General features: G+C 43.8%; 2 long non-coding RNA genes across 2 annotated transcripts; both read left to right on the plus strand.

Moving 5' to 3' along the window:
* The first annotated feature begins 282 nt into the window (after positions 1–282).
* On the plus strand, positions 283–5,960 carry LOC310893890. Its single transcript, XR_014579392.1, has 3 exons — positions 283–3,684; positions 4,278–4,372; positions 4,505–5,960. It is a non-coding gene; the product is annotated as an uncharacterized lncRNA (long non-coding RNA).
* A 65-nt stretch (positions 5,961–6,025) lies between these two features.
* On the plus strand, positions 6,026–10,648 carry LOC310893889. Its single transcript, XR_014579391.1, has 3 exons — positions 6,026–7,209; positions 7,945–8,038; positions 8,610–10,648. It is a non-coding gene; the product is annotated as an uncharacterized lncRNA (long non-coding RNA).
* The last annotated feature ends 4,715 nt before the right edge of the window (positions 10,649–15,363 follow it).

Below are 15,363 nucleotides of genomic sequence, written 5' to 3' on the forward strand. Positions count from 1 at the left end.
AAAGAAATTCCGGAAAACCCGGCACTCACGTGTTCAAACCCCACAAATCTGAGGAATCTGAATGATAAAAATATCCCGTTGGAGCAGTCCCAAGCTGTGACAGGCTGGGCACAGCAGTATTCGTACACAGAACATGTTCGGGCAAGAGAGCCAGCACACCACAACACAGCGGTGGCACATGAACACGGGGACAAGGGAGACCTGACACACTGGGTTAGAGCTGCCATCCCTAAAAGACACCTTAAAAGCTTCCAGGTGCAGGCTGTGGGACACTGCTGGGACCTTGTGCTGGATATGGTCCCTCTGCAGAGCTGACTCACATCACAACACGGTTGTTCTAGTCTTGTAGTCACAGGCAGAGCAGTCATGTCCCCTCAAAGTTTGGCCTATCTGAGGATAAACTAACAAATTAACAAAAGTACCAACAAGCTTAAGAGCTGTTTCATCTTAAAACCATGCCAACCCAAACTGTGGGTAGTTATTAGTAGAAGTAGCAACAGGCCAGCTTTCCATCCCCAGCCTTGCCATCCTCCTCCCAAGTGCCAGCTTTTCTTTCATTTAATACTACATGGAGCTGATTCAGGGGATTAAAACAGCAGAACATTCACTGCTCTCTCTTTGTTTTCTTGAGGAAGTTTTCTACCAGTTTGCTGCTCTGAATCAGTTCACTACGTGGTCAGGTGAGAATACATGCCAGCACAGGGAATTGGCACGATCAGGAGACTATGAGCTGGAAAGTGAGTAGGATCTCCCTGATCTGGGGCACTAATATGCATGTTCATTTGCTTAGCTGAAAATTATTGAAGCCACACAGTAAATATGGGGGAGGTTTTGAGTGGGCAGTGACATTCAAGTTACAAGACATCTGTTTGGAAATGAGAGCAAGCCTTTATTTTGTGTGATGACAAGACAACAAAGGGAAGAGGAGGAGAGGAAGGCTGGGAACATCATTCCAGCATTATTTGGTTTATCGATCAGTGGCTCTTGTGGGTTTATCCTGAGTCTTTCTTCGTCCCTTTCCCTCAGTTCTTTCCCTCGTCTCTGAAGTTCTCTTTGTCTTGAAACTCTGGACCTTGTTTTAAACCCTTGCTATGCCTTGAGCAGGATTTATTGTTTGTCAGGGCACCCAAAGGAGGTCATTTAGCTTTGGTAGATTTCTGGGTGGAGGCTGAAACTGCTGTTGTTTAAGTTTTCAGAGAGAACCCCTAGATAAATGAATCCAACTCTTTCAGCTGCTGCCAATTCCTGGCAGAAGGGTTACATAAACATACTCTAAACCTCAAGGGTATTATAAATAAATCTTATAAAATATTAACTTCTGTTAATCTCTGAATGAACCAAAATGGTGTTAATCTGATTTAAACCCTTAGTAAGAAAAGAATTAACCAGGTATCTTATAAAAAACGTTAATCCTGACCTCTTTCTCAGTTCACTGAATTTGTTTCTTGCCATTCTGTACCTTTACTGTTCTCATTAAATTACACTTTTTTTTCTTTAAACAAATATTTCACATATCATGTATAGTTATTGAAAAGCTTCTTCAAGTCTGTTTTGGTTCTAGCCCGTTAGACTTTTGTTTTGCCAGTGTAGTGAAAATAATGATTAGAGTTAATGTTTTATGGAGTTACTTTTAACACTGTATATGAAATTTTAAGCTTAATAAGGGGCTTCTATGATTTTTTAATGATAAAATTGTGTCAAAGAGCTCATTTCATGGCCTTTTTCAATACTCCTCTCAGAAGCTGAAAGATAATGCTCTCTCTGATGTGTACTTATTATTTTGTCCAGCAGATTCCTCAGATAAAACTCTGAAATCCTTGGGCAGAAATGCTAGTGACAGCAATGACTGGTTTAGGTAGAAATAAGTCAGTTGTTGCTGTATTATAGAGTTTTTGGAGGAAAAAAAAATGTTTTGGGTCAGAAAATACTGATCAGTTATATCCAACCCTTGTTAAAAACATCCAGATATTATTTGTCACCATATAAATGAGAAAGAGAGACCCTCTGCTATCCTGTGATAGCCAAACAGAGTCTGAAATACAGGAGGCCTACGTATATGCAGGTGCTTGTACCGAAAAAGTGATCATACAGAAGAGAATAGGAGAGAAGGAGACCCACCTCAGCATAACCAGCAGGCTGGAGGCTCAGGTATTCACTGGAAAATGAGATACCAACACCAGCATCCCTAAGCTGTAATGATGAGGGAAGAAATAAGAACAGAGATCTGACAGGTATATCCTCTGCACTTGCATGAGCAAGGATATGTTTTCTTTCTCTCGTTTTCCTCTTCTGAATACTCCTGGATTCATTCCAATATGAGTTAAGGAAAAATCTTTGTGGAGTAGCAATAGTATTTCCTGTCCAGTTGCATGCCGCAATGAACAGGCACATGCAGTTATTTTTACCTGGACTACTAAAAATATTCAACCAAAAATCTTTGTTTAAAGGAGTACAGTAACAAAACGTGACTAACAAAACATGACTAACTGCAGTCGTTCCACTCCTGGCCACAGAATAATGCGTTCACACACGTGGTAACAAGCAGTGGGACATTTTAAAACACAGTTTTCCCTTTTTACATGGTTTAAACCTTTAAGTCCTTAATTGCAAAGTAGACAGAAAGTTCCAAAAGGATGTTGCAGCTTTCATCTTTGTTGCTGCTGTATGTTTATTTTTTGCGGTTTTGACTTTAGATAAATGTGCTCGTAAACTTTCATTTATTTCTTGTTACCATTTGCTCTTTCACTCCCCAGTTTCAAGCACAAATGAAGACTGTAAAAGACGCTATACAATGGACGACAAAGGTCTCAGAATTATTAAGTGTGAGGACCACTCTGTGCTTCCCTGGCCACGTGCTGCAGGACTGAAGTGACTGTCCTACAGAGGGAAAGCAAATGGCTCTTTTTTTCATATCCACCAGCACCTTCACCAGCCATGGGAGCCCTCCACTGCACCCACAGGAACTGCTGCTCGTCTGACATTTTCAAGCCTTCTGCAGTTTTAGTGAGGTTCAGTTTTACTCCCCTGGGTAGATCTGTCAACGCCCTTTACATATGCCATCAGGCAAAGGCTGGATATTGCCAACTTTAAGTTATTTCTGATTCAGACTGCAAACTCGTGTGTGAAGCAGTTATGCAACTTTTGTTGCATGATACCTTTTGATACCTATCTTTTGTAAGGATAGTCTCTTACCTTTTTTTAGCCAGTGGAGTAAAACAGGACTTATGTAGAGAGAAATTCAGAATAAGGACATAGCTTCAGCACTCAGATCACCCTAATTAACCTCAGTCTCTCTACTGCTTGTAGGTTACTGATCCTCTGACCAAGAGCCTCTCCACAGCTGCACCGTGTTCTCTGAACACACAAACAGGCAGAAGCAGGACTCGGTGCCAAATTTTCAAGAGCTTAGCACATAACTGCCCAGCTTCCACTTTGACATCAGAATAAGATTTTAAGGATTGAGAAGGCATTGCTAGTTATCTAATGTACTCCTTTGTAAATCTCTGTGGGGACAATGCACTCTCTTCGGAGTTTTGGCTCTAGCTTTTCAAGAGCCACCCTAAAAGCTCAGTACTGTCGTGAGAAGAGATGACTTATCTGTCCGCCCTTGCGCAGCAGCGCGGGCCCACACAAACACAGTTTGGTTCCATGTTGTTGCCTGGGGTGATATCAGATGCAAATAACGTGAGTATTTGAATGGAATTCACAAAGTGTATGCTTTTAAGATAAAGTAGAGCCAAGTCCTGCTGCTGCTGCTTTGGATGCAAATGTATTTGTAATGAACTCCGGTTTTGTACGTATCCCTTATCTTGCACCTGTTATCATCTTTGTTGTAAAAAGCTTACAGGCAGGCTTGCCAAATGATACGCCCCATCTGTGCTACCTGGATAAACACTGTTAGCAAGAAACATGCAAACTGAAAAGCCACAGGTTCTTGACGGACAGGTACCAGTGCTGTTGCTCTGGCTAGCAAGGACAAGGTCTTTGTGTTCTTTCAGCAAGTTGCCAGCCTTTTCTTGTTTGCAATTCTTGTGAAGCTGTTGGGAGGGAGATGAGAGGGAGAGGAAGCTGGGGGTGTGCAAACTGGTCTTTGGCACGCAGATGAAGTCAGTCGCAAATATAATGAGGATTTCAATGGAATCTACAAAGCAAATGTGTTTTTGCCAGGGCCAAGATAGAGCTAAATGTTGTGTCTGCTGTGTTGGAGGCAGATGCATTTGTTGTCAACGCTGCTCTTGTTTATATCTTTTCGCTTGGACCCCTGCAAACCGGACCAGCACCTGGAGGGAGGGAAGGTGAATAATGGGGAACTGCATCGCTAGGACTTGTCCCTGGGAAGTCTGGGAAGAAGTGACATAGCAGATGTGGCAAGGTGAGAGTGTGCTAAGGCAATTTCAGCAAAGAAGCAACAGTAGGGGAGAACAGCACGTTCCAGGAGCTTATCATGCTCCACTGAGATCTCTACGTTTTCCTGTGTTGTTTTTTTTTTTTTTTTTTTTTCTAGGAACTTGCAAGAGGCAGCACTATTGAATAACCAGGGCGCAAGGCCGGTAGATTGGATTCTGAAGTCCTGTCACTAGGTTCCTGTGGCAACATGTGTACTGCCTGTGATGGTCACATCTGAGAGCGGCTGACGCCTCATGGCTCCTGGACCAAGTCATTTCAACAGCCGTTAGCAGCTATATTTAACTAAGTCAGCAGGAACACAGGGTGGTATGAGACCCGTCCCGCCAGGGAAACATCCCCAGGCCTGTTTCCACTTTGCTACCTGAGACAGAGGGGATGAGAGCAGCAGATCTTGGTGTTCCTGGGCATGGACCACTCCCTGCTCTGCCATTCACCCTCTGCCTCGTGCTCCCTGCACAGGCATGCTGCTGCTTGCTGCCTTTGTGCGTTAGAGCAAGGTAGAGGGTAGAACTTGGCATCGTGAGCACCCTGTCCTAGGCCTTGAGTTACAAGGGAGTTCATCCAGTGGCATTTAGCCGAAACAAAAGACACAAACGGGGCATTTGTTCCTATTGCTGCCTGCCACGTAGGGTGTATATCGACAAGAACTAGGAAGGGTACCACACCTTGACCCCCCAGTCAGTCCCTGAGGATAATCAATAACCTGGTTACTCTGGCAGAGGCCGTGATGGTGGCGTCTTTCAGCACTTGGATCCCTTCCACGAGACGCAAGCCAGGAACCTCCTTCTTCTGCTGTTTAGAAAACCAGTGGCCTGAGGGGATCCCACTTCATTATGGTTAAACCCTGACCTGTCCAGGAACTTTAACCAGGCTCCAGCCTCTTGCAGGGCTGAGCGTGCTGCCAGGCAGCTGAGCAAAACACTGCAGATTTGCTGGCAGTGATACAGCACGCCGAGCACCCTTGCCGCCTGCAAGGCTCCGACAGAGCTTGTAAAAGGGCTCGGGGAAAACTTTCCATTCAGAGCGGGCATTCCTAGGGTGCTGGTGTGCCAGTCTCCGGGGATGAGACAATGCTTTGGGAAAGTCACATGTAACAAACAGCTAGCAGCAACATGTCTGAAGTTACAGGTCACAGACGTGCACTCATTCCTTCTTAACTTTTGGTCTCTGCCTCCCAGCAGCTGCTCATGCCATCAAACTAGCCTCTTCTCTCTCCTTCCTCCACCAGAGCCCCTGATGACAAGTACCAGGCTGTCCCCATTATTCAGGCCAGGCAGCCAGCAGCTTAGCAAGAGTGCCCCAAACCCTGCTCGTTTCTTTTTGAAGAGATAGTGCCTGCCTGGGTGTCTCTGACATCCACACTTCTCTGCCTACCGCAAGCGTTTTACACCGCACAGTCTGAGGTCAAGGGCCCTTCTGTGGGCCGAGCAGGGAAAAAGAAGCTCCAAGAGCCTCAGAAATCTCCACAGAGGTGAGCGAACACAGCACTTCAAACAAAAGCCTAAAAAGCCTGATGTCAAGTGTTTATATGTTTATATATATATATATGTGAATAATGAAAGACTTACCCTGCTGACTGGGCTTCCTGGCAGCAGCTAAGACACCTCAGGTCTTCTCCCATGCCTTCCCCTTTGAAAAGTGTTTCTACCCCAAGCCACGGCACTTGTAGCCAAAGCTACGCCACGTGGCTTTAGCCAGCTCCTTGATCCCATAGTCTTTAAGTCCTGGGTGGCTACACATTGTTCCTGACAAAATCCTGGGCCCCTCAGATCATCGAGCAGCGCCTGGCAATTCAGTCAAACTGCTTTCTGCCCAAACTTTACTTTAGGCAACCAGGCCCCCCTCTGCAGCTTAGCCTGGTTCCTCAGAGTTCACAGAGTACCCTGCAGGAGAGATGTAAAGCACAGAACAAACCTGCAGGAGATGCAAGGACGCTGCCATTTTGGTTGTGTACACAACTGAAGTAGTTTACGAAGGGCTTCAGGGAAGTGGACAGATAGTAAAATATCCACGTAGCCAGGGTATAATGCAGAATTTATGTTTAAGCTTGGCTTTTTTCCCCCTCTCCTGGCCCTGAGCATGTGAGGAAGCTGTGAAGCGGAGCCGTCACAGGTAGGGACACTTGAGCAGTTAGCACCCCGCTGTTTTACAGGTGCTGTTCTCACTCCTAAAGCATAATCCCTCCCAGCTCTGCTTGGCCAAAGTGATTTGTCTCATCTAGGGGGCCAAAGAGAGGGGACACGTCTGGGCAGAAACTGGAGGGAGGACTTCAGGGGATTTAAGTGCTGACATCTGCAGAGATAGGTAGAAACATTCTCCCCCAGAAGTGCCCCTCAACAGCCAACCATAATAACAGGTTACGGCGCTGCTGGAGAAACAAGATTCCTAGCTTTTCACCTAGCTTTTAGCCCTGCTTTTCACTTCTCCCTTTTTTTATGGTGGTATGGATCCAAAAGCTTTTCTCAAACACCATTTAAAAAGCAACTGTGTTCAAATCCCCCAACAGCCCAGAGTTCAATTCTGAGCATTGTAAATGGTCGTGCTAATTAAATGCAGCTAAAACACTGAAAAGAGTTGCAGGGCAGACAAGATCAATGACAAAACACCCTCAGAGAGCACAGGAGGGGAAAAAGTGCTGATGGAGAAGGGTGATTTATGGTTATTCTCTGGTTGCAGAAACAGAAGAATTATTGAGAACCTTAAAGGAGAAAGGAGCTTTAGGTTGTAAGATTGACGACTAAAAACCATGGGGAAGTAATCCTTTCTGCATCAGTATGGCAAAGCTTCAGTCCTGGGAGGCAGGTCAGTGGAGGTCAAGGCTCAAACTGGAAACGCTAAGCTAGGGAACTTCTCTGGTCGCCTCCTTCCCCCACGTTGCCTCTTCCCCACCCCCTCTTTAACAAAAGGAAGCCGTGCACTTCAGTGTTTTCCACTTCTCGACTTCTCGAACTGAGCTTTCAGCTGCACAGCCTAGCTCCCAACCAAAGGCTTCAGTGGTGGGCGGCCTGGTGCAGAGCTACAGTAAGTTACTCTGCTCTGTCCTGAAGTCAGCGAGTCATTAAAGGTGGCTGCATTTTGGCATATGTAGGGGGTCATTTTCTTGTCTTTTATCCTGTACAGGGCATTGTAAACTTTTAACACAAAAACTATTTGAGATCCGTCCATTCAGGGAACTCATACACAACTGTGAATTACTTTGTGCTGTCCCCCCTGTAACTGTGTTAAATAAAGCGAGGAGAAACTTTTATACCATTTTTACACTTTCCTATAATCTGAAAACATTGTATGAGGAGACACCCACTCTACCCCAGAAGTGATATTCCAGCTTTACCTGCATTTCCTCTGCGACAGAGGATGACAATCTGTGAAGAGCTGGCATATTGATTTTTGAAACTTGCCTGTTTCTTTTGGCTGAATGGAGTTAGGCATTTGGATGATCATACTGTTATGTTTGGACAGTTATATTATTATATGACCATCACAGGCAGTAATTAATGTAGTTGTCTCACTATAAAGTTACCGTTTTCTTTGTTTCAGGAGGTTTCAGACAGCAATTACAGCAATTGGATGGCATTTCACTGGCCGGTCTCTAGCAAACGCCTACCATGAGTCAAATCATCAGCAAAATGTGGCAAGTGTGGTGGTGTAATGTCATGTAACAGCAAGTCAGTGTCTTGTTCTAATATTTTAATGACAACCCTCTGAATTAGAACAAGTTTTCAGAAAGTGGTTGTTATTCACACATAATGATCTGGGCTGCAGAAATGCCCTTGGGAGGGTAGAGCTAATAAAATAAGCAGCTAGTTAGTACAAACTTCTTCATTTAATTTTATTGTGTGGAGGGCAGCACAGTTTTCTCACATGAGAAAGGCGCTGCTGTTGCCTGGAAAGTTTCCATACAGCCTTCCAGCTTCTGAATTGCTCCGGTCAAAGGTGTCAGTCAGAAGTTTGCTGCAGTTTCACCGCTGTTGACGTGAACATCTGTATGTATTTCATGGCTTGGCTTTATTTGAAAAGCAGTGTATAGCTGTAAAATATTAGTCATTAATTCGGCACCACTTAGCTGCAAAATATTAGTCATTAATCTGGCATTGTTGCCAGGTTTGTGCTCTAATTTAGTTGCTCTAATTTAGTTGTTCTTGATTGTAAAACAATGTATTGCAAATGAAATACAAGATCACTTTTCGTTTCTTCTGTTGCAGGGATGCATTTAAGAAGCCATCTCTTGTGCTTCCTTCCATCTGGGAAGTTAGCAAACCTGCACAGCTCTGTGAGACAACACTGGTGCTGCCTGCTAGCCATGACTAACGCATGCACAGCATGGCAATTACAGCAGAAGGAAGTTTAAAATAATTTTGTTAGTGTTTGGACCACGAGGTTCATCTCCAGCCAGACCTCAGACTCTGCTTTCCACAACATGAAGATCGCTGAAGTACTCTTATGTAAGCCTAATTGACACAATTAAAAGAATGACTGCTTACAGATGTGTGTTGCTGTAGCAACCTGGGGCAAAGGGAGCCAAAGTGCCCTCCATACTTAGAAAAATAATATTAATCATAATAGGTAGAAGCACTTTATCCTTTTTATAAGACATTGGCTCTGGAGCCAAGAGCCTTAGCATGTTGCAACAAGGATCACTGCACTGGAGCTGAAATAATTTGAAGATGAGCTAAAATGCTCTCAGTAATAAGCAAAATTACACCGAGACAGAAACATATTCAGATGGTCTCTAACCCTCCCAGGATGTAGGCAACAGGATTAGTTGTTCAAGGCTTTGATTCTGCTGCTATAGGAACACTGGGTGAAGGAAAATACCAAAGGCATCCGTGGATGCAGGATGAGGCCTGAACTGCTGAGCTTGGCCAGGGTTTGTCTTACCTAAGGGTCTGACTGCCCAGATCTCCACGAGCAGGCTTTAAATCCCCCTGCAACATCCTTTGTTTCAGATGGGCTCTAAGCAGCTCCGTGCTGTTGACAGAAAATGGCAACAAGTCTCCTATTTTCCCAGCAAGGCAGAGCTGGAACAGGGCTTTGTAGACTGGATACGAACGCTTTTATTCTTGACTCTGCTTTGCTTGTCCCATTAAAACCACAGGTTTCATCAAACCTAAGTCTCTCTGAAGTGTCAAAGGGACCACACGAATTACCTGAGACACACGACTTAGGACTTGTTTTAACGAACTCTTTTGATGTAAAGCCAATGATATGTATTTTGACCGGTATGAGTGCGGCTTCAAATTTATTATTTTAACTAACACAGTTTTTAACTTTGTCTTGACAACTTTGCAATTTAAACACAGTCACACTGTGTTGCTATGGAGTACAAGAAAAACCTGAAATCGGTGCTGACTGGGACTGAACAATCTGATTTCCATTTCCAAAGTGAAGAAGCAAGTGAATAGCATGGACAAACAAGCAAGTCTGAAAAACAAACAAACAAACAAAACAAATAAACAAAAAAAACAACCCAACAATAACAAAAACAACAACAAAAAAAAACCACTTGTCTTTTGAATGATCATTGAAAATACAGATGAAAAAGGGATCTCCAGAAGCCATCTCTACCATCCCACTCACTAGAGATGGATTAATTTTATCTCTGTCATTACAGACCAAATTTTCTTTGTTCTTAAAAAGATTTACAATCCGCAGGCAATCTAGTTTAAGGCATCACTATCCTTATTTTTATAAAGTTTTTTTTTTTTTCCTAATGGCTAACCAAAGTATGTCTTATTAATCTCTAATATCTTTGTTTTTGAAGACTCCTATCTCTCTCAGGTTTCTGTTCACCAAAGCAGGCACCCTCATTTCTCCAGTCTTCTCTGGTAAGTCGTGTTTTTCTAGAACTCCGATCATACTCATCGCTCTCCCCTGTAGCCTGATTGCTGTTTTATCTCTCCTGAGCTTGGTGCCCCAAGCCAGACTCTCGAAGCTCCAGATAAGTTTTGCCAATATGAGAAAACTGGAAGAATCACTTCAAGTACTTTATAGCCTCTATGTTATAGCCTTGTCTCAGTATGAAGTTTGGTTTTTTTTTGAGACAGTATGCAACCTCCAGCACATTTCTGTAGGGCTGCTCCCTACCCATTTGCTCCTCAATCTGTGTTTTTGCTGTTGAGTGTTCTTGACCAAACTTAAAACCTTGCATTTTTTATTCTGTAATAGCATCTTATTTTTTTCACTAACAATCCCAGATATGCTGTTCATTAATGATTGGATTCAGTTTGAATATTAAACTCATATTTCTTCCAACTACCATTTTTTTTTTAAGCTTTCTCACACTGCTTTGTGCCTAGGATCTATAAACCTTCAGCCTTGCTCTAATTATAGTTGCAGAGGTACAGTGTGTTCATGTTCAGCCTGCACGTGGCCCTTCACTCACCCTGTTCCAGGTACAGTGGTGTGATTATGGCTGTTTGACCTGTTGCACCATTGGAAGCTCAGCTTGTCCTGATAATAGCGCAGTTATGTTTACTGTCCTTGCAGCTCTGGCAATTACATCTCATTACACCACTTTAATTATTCAAGCACTGACATTTCAATGATAATATTTAGCAAAATTCAGACACACAGGAAAAGAGTTCTTTCAATTAAAGTGTCTTTTACTTAGCTCTTCTCTTGAACTGTTTTCTCACAACACATTCCTCTCTCTGTCACAACCACAGTCATGATGTTTTTCCAAAAACCCTGGAAGACACTCTAAGGCCCTGCTTCTGCCAGGATTGCTTTTATTAAAAAAACATTTCTGATACTTGGGCCCTTTCTCCACGTTGGAGTGAAAGACGCATCTTTAAAATACATGAGGTAACGTGTATTTTGAAGTAGTGGCACAGATGAGGCCACTGGATTTCAGCACATCAGCTGTTTGGGCTGAGTCTCGGGAATACCGGGTGCTTGGGCACTGAGGGCGACACCACTGTCAAGTTGTCACGTTCTGCCACGCTGTCACTCCCAGCCAGGAAGTGCCATTTTGGTGTGTATGTGCAAGAACTGAATCCTGCGTGTAACTCTCTCTAGGATTCAGCCCTCACGCCAGCCGAACCATCACCCAGAAGAATAATCCAGGAGCAGCTTGACTTCACCTTATCTCCTGCGGTTCTTGGAAAAGTTCTTAGACAGCCTACAATAAAAAGGGTTAAGAGCAAACAAGTCTCTTGCATCACCGCTGTGGCACGCCTGACTACCTGACCACATCCTACGTATGAGGAACTCGGGCACTTACGTAGCCTGCCCAAAGCAGCGCAGCAGGTTAGCATCTAAACCTGGAACGACAGGTCCCCTGCCGTAATGACTGGACAAGACTGTCTTGCTGGAAACTCTGCTGGCATCCGGGGAGCTACGCTGTTGTGCAGGGAAGCCATACCTTGCTGTGAAAGCAGACTCTTCCAGATGGGAAGGGCATGTGGCAGGATCTGTCTCTTGCCTAGAGGCTTCATTAGCACTAATCTGACAGACACTGAGACCTCATTAATTTGTTGTTGTGCATAACCAGTTTCAAAATGCGATCTGAACAAAGCTCTTCAGTCGAACGTAATACCAGATTTGCAGTTGCAGTGACTCAGTAAGGGATGATGACTCTTGCACCTGGCTTCTATGAAATGCTTAGCACAACAGACAAGACCTCCCACGGGATTTATTCATTCAGCAGAGCTTGCCTGGCACAGAGCGCTGGCATTCCTCATCCGTGTCCTAGGCGAGCAAGGGAACCTGTCAGTAAGTGCTTGGGATCCTGGCAGTTCCTCCTTGGGTAAAGCACATACACATTACATACTGTGTATATAATTTACAAAATGCATACAGATAACACATATATTTGTATATATAATGTACTAAAGTTAGTTTTGAACATGCTGGCTAAGGATATTGTGAAGTATCGATTGGCTTTGTTACCAACGCAGTGCCTGAGACCTGGAAGCAGGACAGGCCATGTCTTTTTTATCCACTGTGGTCACCTCAGGCTCCACTGCGATGGCCATTATTTGATCTGCTCTCAGAAGTATTTGGCGCATTCCTTCATCTCCTGGGTCCGTTCAGAGTAATGTTGAGAAACGCTGGGCTCAGAATTTGCAACAAACATCCACGGCTGAAAAGGATTACAGTGCAGAATCACATGCGTGGCTTCGTACGCTGCAGAGACGAAGAGCTCTGTCAAAGATAATGGAAACTTACAGTTGGAGGGAGTCTTGCGGTTGAAATTCAAGCACGTTTTAAAATGACCTGATTTTTATTACTCGGTTGCTAAGCTGATGTTGCTAATTCTTTTGTAACTCATCACAACAAAACAAAGATAGTGCTCGCTATTTTAGGAAACCTACGGATCAGTGGGAGAGCCAAAAGGAAACAAGTGGCTCGCTGGTCGGGCTAGAAATGCCTCAGAGATGTATACAGTGTGTGTCTGCAGATACTGTGGCTGTGCAAAAAAAAATCAATAAAGGGTTTTAAGCATGGCTAGCCACACAACAAAACACGCTTTGAGCTGACAATTTAAGGAGGAAGCTCTCTGCGCACACACTTCTGTTATTTCATCACCATCTGTCATTCCCACATGATTTAAAACACAGATATGCTACCAACAAAGAGACCTACTTATCCCTTCACTGAACATTAATCCTTACGAAGATAAATCCAGCACAGGAAAATAAATCACGGCACCAAGGTAAGTTCTTCCTAAGCTCATCTTGTAGTAGGCAGAGAACAACTTCTTACAGACATGAAGCTGCAGCAGCTTTCCCCAGCACTGGGTGAAGCACGCTGGCCTATATGCCGACCGTGGGATGCACATCATCGTATTTCATCACACTGAACAAAAGAACAAAAAAATTGAAGGGTTAATAACCATGTTAATAACCCATCAAACACCGATGTGTTAGGAATTTCATAAACAGCGTGTAGAAATTTCATAAATGTAATAAACTCAAGTTCATGCCCAAAGTCAAAAATCCCCAGGTGTTTTCTCCTTTGGATGACAGGACAGCTCTCCTTGACTGTCTTGGGCAGGAGGTATGCTTCTGGAAAGCCTCTCTGATTAGGGGGCAAAACCAAAACCACTCAGGGAGCACGATTCTTGGTTGTGCCCAGAGGTATCACAGGTTCTTTTATAGAGACTGCTGAAGGAGAGGGCAGGTTCAGAGAAGAGCGGTGAAACTGCCAGACTTTTTGTAGTACGGGACACAAGTATGAAAGAGGGCAGCCAGTCCCAATGGAAAATGATTGACGAACGCCTCGGGGCTAAGCAGATAAATCGTTCACACAGTGACACAAAAACAAGCACCAGCCTCTGTCTCTCTGCTGCCCATACTTCGGTACCGCACCAGCTCCTGCGATGCCCTGTCCCCGCCAGTCTGAGCTCACAATTCAGACACCGTCACTGAAGGCAGCACAAAAAAAGCCCAGAGGTATTCAGACCAGCCTTCTGAAAGGGTTTTTATTTTGACTGAGTCAAGGAAAAGAGCTCGAAGCATGGCTAAAGCTTACCGTTATTTTTTAATCTGGCTATGATTTACAGTGGCTCCCTGCCAATGAAAATGTGAAGACAGAATAATACCTGGGTTTGCTCTCTAACAATAGGAAAAGAAGGAATTGCTTTTTGACAGCTTCTAAGGAAAAAGTATTCTCCCCTGTCTCAACCAAGGACTCTTTTTCTGAGAAGGATCACAGGTTTAATGGTTTCAGATAATAGTTCTTCCCCAGAAAACTGAAGCCCCAACTTTTTCAGTCTGGTTTGGAGAATCAGATCCAGTAATTTCTGCTTCCTTGGATCTCAGTCAGCCAAATTATGAGGCTCCTAGTCAAGTCCAAATTGGATTCTTGAATTTTGCTTAGTTCATGCTCTAGAAATATAGAAACAGGTCCCTAACACCTGTTTTGTATAAAAATCTGGAAAGGCCTGGTCTTGCTCAAAATTTTAACTTGCTGTTTGGGAAAACAGCATTACAAACTTGTGACTTACAACGGGAACGATCAATCTGGTATCTTTAAGCCAATGTTGCAGAAAGCTTTGCACTAACCAAAGTCGAAGGAAGAAAAGCAGAAAAGGAAGTGGCCATTTTAACTGAGGTTGATGTTTAAATCTAAAAGTCCGCTTTCAGAACAGAACATTTTGTACACAGACACAAGTGTGAGACTGGGCTTTTTTGTGCTTGGATCTGTCCAGACCACTCAGGCTTTAAACAACAGGGTGGTAGTTTATGTGCTTAAATTTGAGGCAGGAAAGCCTGGAATCTTTTGAACAGCATCTAATACCCTTTTCTTATGAAAATAAAAAAAGGATTTAATTGTGGTTAATTATAAAATTGAGATATTTCTGAAATCATGAAACCCCAGCTATTTCTGCACATTGCTTTCAGCAGGATGGACCAAGACCTATCCAACAGCAGTGATCTTGCAGAATCCTTCAAAATCTCTCTGCCACAGCCAGGTGGAAGCTGTCTTGCACGTGGAGAAGGCATTAGACTCAGTCTCAATGACAATCAGGCTCAGGGCATATGTTTTTAACCGAGTATTAAAGTGAAGTGTTGATTTTGGTTGCCGCACTGCACTGACCTTAAACCAGTGAGACATTTATCAGAAAAGATGAATGCTTTGGAGGTTCCTGTACAGTTATGCTGGGCTCGTGCTGCGTACAAATGATTGATTTGTTCATAGAAATCACTCAGAGTGATATAAAGAGGCTTGTTACATACAGCTTGCATAGATTTTTCATATATCTTTGTCTGGAGGATATGTCTTCCCCAAAGTTTATTTTTTTTTAGTTCGTGCAAGTGCTATTTCGCATCGCTCTCCCTCCTGCCACCCAGCGTTCCTAACATGGGGATCGATCTGCATTCTCACCTACCCCTTAAACAGGCATGACCGAGCAGTCGGGCCTCTCCGAGAGGCACGACACATGGCAGGGCTTTGTTAGGAGCTCAATGCGCTCATTGTACCTTGCAGATCCTGCACTAGGAAGGTCAATAT

The sequence above is a fragment of the Anser anser genome (genome assembly GCF_964211835.1).
Source record: "Anser anser genome assembly, chromosome: 2".
Classification (NCBI taxonomy): domain Eukaryota; kingdom Metazoa; phylum Chordata; class Aves; order Anseriformes; family Anatidae; genus Anser; species Anser anser.